Below are 9,854 nucleotides of genomic sequence, written 5' to 3'. Positions count from 1 at the left end.
ATAGAAAAATAAAAAAGTTCCAAAATTTCAGCTTCAAATGTGGAAAGATTGCCTTTCCTTGAATTGAAAGATAGAAGGATCATAATCACAAAACAGGAAAATCAAGAGGGAAGGGTGAAAGAAAGGCAGAGAGGGATAGAAGAAAGAGAGAAGAGAGGGCTGGGGATGTGGCTCAAGCAGTAGTGCGCTTGCCTGGCATACACGCGGTGCTGGGTTAGATCCTCAGCACCACATACAAATAAAGATGTTATGTCCACCGAAAACTAAAAAAAAAAAAAAAGTATTAAAAAAATTCTCTCTCTTTCTCTCTGTCTCTTTCTCTTTAAAAAAAAAAGAAAGAGAGAAGAGAAAGTGTGATAGTAAATATTGATGAAAAGCTATGTAAAGCTGGGTCTGTAGCTCAGTGGCAGAGAGCTTGCCTAGCTATATTTTTAGCACCACAAAAAAATAAACAAATAAAATAAAGGTATGCAATACATCTACAACTACAATTTAAAAAAAAAAAATAAAAATAAAAAGCTATGTAGAAACAAAAAGCAAGAGAAATAAGTGGCAGAGTTTCACTTAAGAGACCAAACAGACAGACTAAGTAGTTGAGAAAGGGTTTCCCTGGCTGAAGGAAGATATCCCAAAGTCTTGCTGTGAGAAAGGATGAGTTTGAACTGTTAAAGCAAAAGGGAGAGGGTCAGCAACTGGGGAGTGCCAGCCAAAGGAGAAAGTAACTCAGTTCAGACACAAGTATGAGCTGATCACAATGAAGTCACAATAAAGATCTGTATTTTTTTTCAATGTGTGATAGGTTGTCAATGGATAATGGTAAGCAGGAGAGGATATAACCTGATTTACCTTTTAAAATAATTACTGGGTGCAGCAGGAAGAAATAATTATAAGGAGCAAAGCAGAAGATACTGTAAAAGGCCACTGTAGAAATCCAGGTGGGAGAAATGGTGGCAGCTGGCCTTAAAGGTAGAATGTCAGGTGGGCTGAGTGGTCATATATGTTTTTGAGAAAAGTCAGCAGAGTTTGCAGATGGGTGCTTTATTGGATTAGGAATAATATTTTAATAATATTTTATTATTCCTAATAATAAAATTTTAATAAATTTTAAAAATATATAGAAAAAAATCTCATAATTCTTTAAAAGCTTTTGGGAATAAGTTAGAATAAAGAGGCAAAATGATAATGAAGGAGAAAGTGGATAATTGAAGAAGAAATGAAAACCTTGTATTCCTGTATCACTTTTGAAACTTAATGGATATTATATGAGAAAATAACCTTTATAAATTATTAATATATTACTTTTTAAAACTTATTCTCCCAAGGATCTAGATAAAATGTTAAATTCTACATTTAAAAAATATATGTTTAAGATTATCCTTCTGGAAATGATCCCCATTCTATCTGGAATGTGCATTTTTTACCAAGACGTTCTTTCCCTTAAGAGAGTCCACACTGCATTCCCCCTTGAATGTGTATCTGCTTTCCTAAGTAAATCTACATCTCTGAAAAAAATCTGTTTCCTTAAATTAATTTCAAAAATATTTCAAAAATGAAATAATTTATATTAAAAATCAATCATTCATTGATCAATGTGTTCAAATGGTTGAAAATAGCTCAGAATCAACTCTCACTTCACATAAGATTGAGGTACTGTTTTGGATGTCAATATGTTAAAAATGGATATATTTTTAGAAAGGAATTTAAAATCTTGTGTGTTTGCACTGTCAAATGATTTTATATCCCTACTGTCAAGTAAATATAATTCAATTTAAATGACATTTAAGATATTTATCTACATTTGCCATAAAAAGTACCTGATACTTATTCCTAAATTTATATATCTAACTATGAATATTTGATTTTGGTTGTGTTGCAATCAAAACTTGGCATAAGACTATGCCAAAACTTTTATCTTATCAAAAGGTGAAAAATTGGGATGAAATGTTTATATAATTCTCATTAAACTAAATGTCATTACCAAGAAGATGTTTCTTTGCAAATAAAACACACTTCACTTTTCCAGCCCAATTTTCTACTTTACCTTTAGAGAAAAATATATTTGTGTTTATGTATTTGGTGGTGCCTGGGATTGAACCCAGGACCTCATATACACCTGGCAGATGGCCTACTATTGAGTAATGCCTCCAGCCTATGTTATAAAATCTTAGTTGATTTTTTTATCATAGTACATTTACCATGATGGAAACAATAATCAAAAGAGTTTCTTCCTGTGCATCTTCATTGTGTCTATATGGAAAATTGAAGCTAATGCTGCTGTAACTAATAATATACTCATTCAAATTGTTATAAGCTGGCAGTGATATAAAGCAATGTCCTTTTTCAAGTAGTAATTGGATGAAATTAAAATTAACTAACATCTACTTATTTTTAGAGATATATTAAATATGTTAGATTAAACATAGATATGATTTTTCAAGATTTATTCTTTTTTTACAGAATAGAAATTAATTATATTTCTGAACTACTCATTGGAAGGTTTTTGAAAAAAGAACATTTTATATTTCTAGAGAAAATAATTTATTATTTTCTAAAATTTATACTTAATAGAGTAGTAAAAGGACTGACTTTCATAGACCACATCTCAGATTTATACATGGGTAAAATTGTTCTGAAACACGGATAAAATATATAGATGTCAGCACACAGTCTAAGGAATAATCAGGAATTCAATACTCATTCTGAGAACCTACACTCTGCTGATTGCATTCTCTTTGACAGAAATCTCTTGTAACAACATAATCCCACTATTTTTCTCTGAGTACTCGGAAAACTCCTTTTTAGAGTCCTATGACAGTACCCTTTTTCTAGTCAACGTGGGCTTTCTTTTCTCCTACTGGCTATTGAAGGATTGAAGACCTCATTTATTCCTTGGTTTTAGTTTTCACATACACTTCATTAAGTCCCCAAATGATGTTTTCTGCTCACATTCAACTGTAGAATACCAGACTCACCATTTTCACTAGCATGTCTAGAGGCACTTCAATTTCTAGATGTCCAAAATTCAAGTCATTCTTTAATGCTGGTTTGTACCCTTTCCAGTGAACTCTGCTTCCATTAATGGCAGCACTATCTTCTTGATTTCTCATTATATAAGACTAGGAGCAACTTCAAGTGAAAGTTTCTGGAGCCAAACCACAAAAAACTGAATGACAGCTGTCCTACCTAATGTTATTCCTATCTCTGTCCTTCACTTTCCTCATCCATGATGTGTGTAATATTAGTACCCATTTCATGTGGTTATTGCAAAGTTAAAATGTGAAACACTTAAATAATGATTGGTACTGTACATGCACTATGTGGATGCTTTTCTTCTTATTTTTTTACCTTTATCTTCCTCAATGGAGACCCTCCAGACTCAGTCAGTCACTAAGTTCCTCCAGTTCTAAATCCAAAATATTTCTGAATCCTGTTCTCTTTGCTTTCCAGAAGTTGGGCAAATCTAACAAGGTAATTTGTTGCACATTTACTTATATAATTTCCTTTCTTAATACTGCTTTGTTGTTTCCCAGCTTTCTCAGGGGATGAGGAATGCAAATGACTAATATTATTTGTAAGTGGCTCACCTGCCTTATCCTTGACTCCCTCTCCTTCCAGGCAGGTATGAATCCACTGAAGATCTCTAGTCATTTTACTCCACATACTTCCCATTTCCCCAGGTAGCAAAGGACTCCCATCTCTACTTGATGAAGCACTGTTTACTAAGCCCCTCAATACAAAGATGGCTCCTCCTGGGGCATTTCTCTATACACTCACCTCTCAAACCAGACTAACCTACTCTGAGCACTCACTTGACTACCACACTCCCCGTCATAAACATGACCAGTACTATAGCTAAGCAACTTGGTAGGAACTTTATTGTTCACCTCTATCTCAGTGGCAAGAACAGTGAGAGAGAATGTCAGGGCATCTCAATACAGCACTCTTTCCTTAGCATCCAGCATATTAATTCACCTGTCCAGTGGAGAAATAAATATCCATCACTGTATCCTGCTCTTATGGAGATCAGAGTTTAATAAGAAAATGAGAGTCGGCAAAAGCAAGTGAGAGAAGTATCATGAGGGAAATACACAGTGTCTTTTTACTTCATGGGGACAAGCCTTAGCTTGATTCAGGCTAAGATTGCAGGAGAGCTGGAGTAGCTAGGTGAAGGATATGGACTGGCTGAGGAAGAACTCCTTTGCACACTCTCTGAGGCCAAGAAGGATACATTCTGTGGAAAGGGGAGGCAAGTGGCTTGTTCAGTGGATAGTGTGAGTTTGCACAGAGGATCCCATGAGACCCATATCTTGTAAGCCCAAGGGGCTCTCTCAAAACATTCTTCTCTAATCAAGACTTCTGGGACTTTCTGATTCCTCTGAGATAGAGAGAAATTAGTTGATATGATGTCAGGTTGAAGACTCAAAATCTGTTTCAATTTTCTTAAGGACAATAACTATAATAAAAAATATGCTGACTTTTGCTATGAATTTGTAGATCAAAATTCTTAGTTTATACATACACACAAATATATTAACCCCAATACACAGAGAGAAAGTTCTGAAAAATACATACAAAATTATAGGTTGGCTGCATGTGATGGAAAATCTTCATACAGTCTGTTTATACTTTATATATTTTTTACTTTATACATATCTCTTGTTTGCATATCAATCTCACATACCTTTTGACATTAATTGTGTAATTATAACTTTAAAAAGATTAGTAAATATCAGGTAGCATATGTATTTCACTTAGAATATAGTTTGATAGGTATGCTTGACTTTAGTTTGAAAAATGTGTTGTAATCTAAGAAACCATCATACTTCTCTGTGCCTTGGAGAAGGCGCATGTGGAAGGAGCACAGGATGCTAGAATGGTAATGAGCTAATATTTGTATAATCTTAATCACTAACATTTAAGACTTGATTTCTATTCTGATGCATATGTGGCATTTCTCGGCTTCAAGCCATCTCAATTAGCTATGCAAAGGGGTGAAAGTTCCAAGGATTTGTTTGGCAACACATTTCTGAAAGGCCTTTTGGTGCAGCTGCCTTACATTTGTTTCATCAAGAGACTAAGCAAAACTAAAGTAGTTCTTCATGATGAACTGGCAGGAAAGTGCCAAGATAGTTTTATTGCTTATCAACTTGGCAGTAGGAAATGTTAAAATATTACAATCTCTCATATCTATGAACGAAGACAGGCTTTCAGCGGATGGCTCTCCAGCTCAAGCATGATTAAGATGCAGCCACATGGCACTGGCTTATATTTTGAGCCGATAAAAACAAGATAGAAAAGTTGGATACTTTTAAATATATTAATAGTCATTTATCAGGAAAACTCTATGGATTTGAGGCAAATCCTAATGTAAGGAATTAAACTGTCTCCATTTTGATGTTGAAAAGTGCTGGAACTTGCATCGATCAGTGGAATTGCTGCTGCATTTGGGAAAGAAGACTACATCTACTGAGAAATTATGTGCCAAGAAGCATCCTGAGATAAACAACTACATTGAAAAGAAACTGACAATTTACCGTACATTTCCAGAATTTAAAGCGTTGTTGTGGAATGTTTTCTTTTCATTCAAATTGTGGAATGGATGAAAGTGACAGCATGGTGACACCAGCTAAATAGAAACATGCTGTAGACAGTCATTGCAGATGTTTCCTCACAGGCCTGCCAACTCACAGGGCACTGCAAACCACCCTCGATTTAAACGCTTGGGCTGGACCTAAAGAATGATGCTACTTTTGCCAATGAAGCAGTGGTTTTCTGCTGTGAAACCTCACTTACAAAGTTTTATATATTAAACAACATGAAGGGTTCTTTTTTCTTGCCTGTTTTAATATGAAGGCCACTTTGATCAATATATTGAATCATTGCGATTGAAATAGCAAATCACAGGGTTATCAATCCTCCACAATTACTATAATTGATTTTAATTGTCAAAACATTTGATCATAACAGTTTTAGCAAATATTCAAATTATTGAAGAATGTAAAAGAATATCTTCTCTGTTATGTCTACCAGATTTCAGTTTATGACTGATGTTAAAGGTGACTGATAATTGTCATTAGACAAGATTTTCATTTCCATATAACATATCTATATACATAAATTCATCCTACATATTTATTAATAATCAATAAGATTTTCCATGTAAAAATTTGGAGAGTAGTCAATTTGCTATGGGAGAAGAAAGGGTCTCTGAAGAAGAGTCCATGGACTAGCCAGAGAGAAGAGGGAGTTGTAATCTAGGGTTCTTGGCTTATATGATGGGAAAAAATTTTAGTACAGGCCAGTCAGAGGCATAGAGTCTGATTTAAGAAAACGTATACACGATGAAGAGAGAATGAGGGCAATCTCAAGACAGAAATGCCTTTTGGTGTAAACTACAAGATATATACATTCAAGGGAGAATATGGGCAATCTTGAGAGTGGGATATGTAGTTTGGGGGGATTCCCAGTTCATCTCTTAAAGAAAACATGGTGATGGGTGTATATGGAAATGTATGCAGGGATGATATCAGTTTGGTGCTCTCAAGATGGGTTCTGGTGCTCTTGGCAAATCTCCAAATTCTTAGGCTGACATTGTCTTCATTATCTGATCAATAAAGAGCATTGAAAAGTCCCCAAAATTATAATTTCCTCAAGATATTACATCTCTCTTTTATCTATTTATTGGGAGTTATTTTATAGTGCACAGGGAGATTTACAGAATAACTAGGAATTTGTATGTAATAGGCAGGAAAGAGAGACTGAATTGGGGAGTGACAGCTCTGAAAAATTTAAGAAAATTCTGAATTAAAGTCTTTCCCCTCTTCTTCCTTTATGTCTCCTTTCTACCTATTCTTTTATCAATTCTATCCAACCTCAAATGACAATGAAACAAATGTTGTAAGATCTTATATGTCTGACTCAAAATATCCTAGATTTTATTCATATTCAGACATGCACTTGAGGTGTCAAAAGTAAACGTAATTTTAAAAAGAATTCCATAAAATTCAAAGACAAATAATTTAGAGTCTTCCTTCTAACTATGAAAGGAAGACAAGTATATTCATTATGAATTTATTTTCTCATAATTAATGTTTTAAAGCATAAATATTAATACACATTTTGTAAGTAATCTTTGAGAAAGAAAAGCAACTAAAATTTTCACTAACAGAAAAAAATCAAATGTACCTATTTATTTTTTCAGAGTTAGTTTCTATTATTTTAATTCCATTTTATATTATAAATTTAAATATAATTAAGATTTCAGACTTCCTTATTCTAAACCTTTCACATTATATATAAGGTCATTTTATAAATTAGCAACCTTTGGACCTACATCTTTATAATTCTTCAGTCAAGCTAAAATACTAGATTATATTGTTTGAATTGTTCATGAAAACAATAAAAGACCATGAGTGCCATTTTTAATTTTCAAAGACAGGATAGGTTATGTGAAGTATAAGTAGAAAATAAAAGTAAATGAATTATCCAATCAATAAATGGGCAAAGGAACTAAATAGATACTTCTCAAAGTAAGAAACACAGATGGTCAACAAGTATATAACAAAATGTCCAATAATTCTAGCAATTAGAGAAATGAAAATTAAAATTATGATGAGATTTTATCTCAATCTAGTCAGAATGGCAATTATCAAAAATACAAGTAAAAATAAATTGTGGCGATGATAACGAGAAAAGACTGCCCTCAAACATTGTAGCCGGGACTACAAATTAGTGCAACTACTCTGGAAAACAGTATGGAGATTCCTCCAAAAACTAGGAAGAGAACTACCATTTGACCCAGTTATCCCACTCCTTGGTATATATCCAAAGAATTTTAAAAATCAACATATTACAGTGATATAGACACATCAATGTTTCTAGCAGCACAATTCATAAAAGCTTAGCTATGGAGCAAAACTAGGTGCCCTTCAACAGAAAAATGAATAAAAAATATGACATAATACACAATGGAATATTAATCATCTATAAAGAAGACTGACTTTATGATATTTGTCATTGAATGGGATGGATCTGAAGATTATCATGTTAAGTGAAATAAGGCAATCCATTGAAACCAGAGATTGAATGTTTTCTTTGATGTGTGGAAGCTAACACAGAATAAGTCAGGGTGAAGGATCAGGAGTTTAGTGGAGTAAACAAATGCAAATGAAGGGAAGAGAGGGGAGAAGGGAAAAGGAAAGACAATGGAATGAATCTGATATAACTTTCTTACCACATATATGAATATACAACAGTGAATCTCACCATTGTGTGTATCCACAAGAAACTAATTTAAAAAATAAATATTTAGCAAACTGACAAAATAACTGAATTAGAACAAGATATATTTCATGCTTGCATAATTATGTCAAAATAAATTCTATTATCATGTATAACAAAAAGAATAAATTAAAGAAAAATTGTCAAAATGGGAAATTTGGAAGCAAGTTTTTAAAATGTGAAATATCTCTATACTGGAAACCTCATTGATTCCATATTAATACTTTCTTTTTTTTTAACACAGTCATTAATTTTCTCTTTTTAGTTTAGAACAACAAATCATGCCTCTATGACCATGTTTCACTTATGCTTTGTTTAAGCAAATTGCTGGTGTCTTTCAGAACTCGTTTTATATGATGAACACTAGTTTGTACAGAGAGATGGTAAAACTTATCCAGAGAAATTTCAGACACTTCTCAATGCTTGTCTTTTTTTTTTTTGAGCTATAATGTGGTACACATACACAATGGAATATTACCCAGCCCTTAAGAAGAATGAAATTATGACTTTTGCAGGTTAATGGATGAAGCTGGAAAATATCATGCTAAGTGAAATAAGCCAAAACAAACAAACAAACAAAAAAAAAAAAAACTCAGAGGCCAAAAGTTTTCTCTGATAAGCAGATGCTGGTATATAATGTGGGGGATATGGAAAAATGAAGGCATATTGGATTGGGCAGAAGAGAGTGAGGGAAGAAGACAGGGTGTGGACATGGGAAGGATGGTAGAATGAAACAGACATGATCACCCTATGTACATGCATGATTATATGACTGGTGTGACTCTGCACCATGTACAGCCAGAAGAATGAGAAATTGTGCTTCATTTGTATACAATGTGTCAAAATGCATTTTACTGTCATGTATGACTAATTAGAACAAATTTTTAAAAATAGATTTAAAATAAATAAATTATACTATTTGCTTTTGGGAAATTGGTGGGATGGATTGAGAGGACTGCACATCCATGATGGCAAAGGTCGTTTTCCACAATTAAAATCAGACATGTTAAATGGGAACACAAAACAGTGTTTCGTGTTCTGTGAACACACAAAAAAGCTACTGAATGTTGTCAATAATAATCACTGAGAAACATACAGTACTGTATTTAGTAAATATTCTAAAACAACACCAAGACAGAGAATATCACTCCCAAAAGCCTCAAAAACTTGTGAAGAGATTCAGTAATGTCAATATTACATGTATATCATAATTACAGAACACTGGGAAAGCCTATTTCAAAATAATTTGCATGCACAGTCACATACTTAGGAATATGGAGAATGTATTACTCAAAATTGAATGTCAATTAACATACAAAAAAGCATAAAATTCAAAATAAGTCTTTACACTCAAGTGTGTTTCTTAGAAAAGTTACACAGTTTTGAGTTGTAACAGGATTTTACATGTGGAAACTGCCTTGCAGATGATACTGAGAAGTCAAGTTAAAGAGCTTTGCATCATGATATTCACATTTGAGACTAGAAAAAGCATAGTTTTTTAATGACTCATACATTACTCCCCTCCTTTTTTTTTTTAACAGTGCTAGGGATTGAGTCCAGGTGAGCTCTACCAC

This window comes from Callospermophilus lateralis, unplaced genomic scaffold, assembly GCF_048772815.1.
Source record: "Callospermophilus lateralis isolate mCalLat2 unplaced genomic scaffold, mCalLat2.hap1 Scaffold_615, whole genome shotgun sequence".
Taxonomy (NCBI): domain Eukaryota; kingdom Metazoa; phylum Chordata; class Mammalia; order Rodentia; family Sciuridae; genus Callospermophilus; species Callospermophilus lateralis.
Note: the sequence above shows the minus strand (reverse complement) of the source record.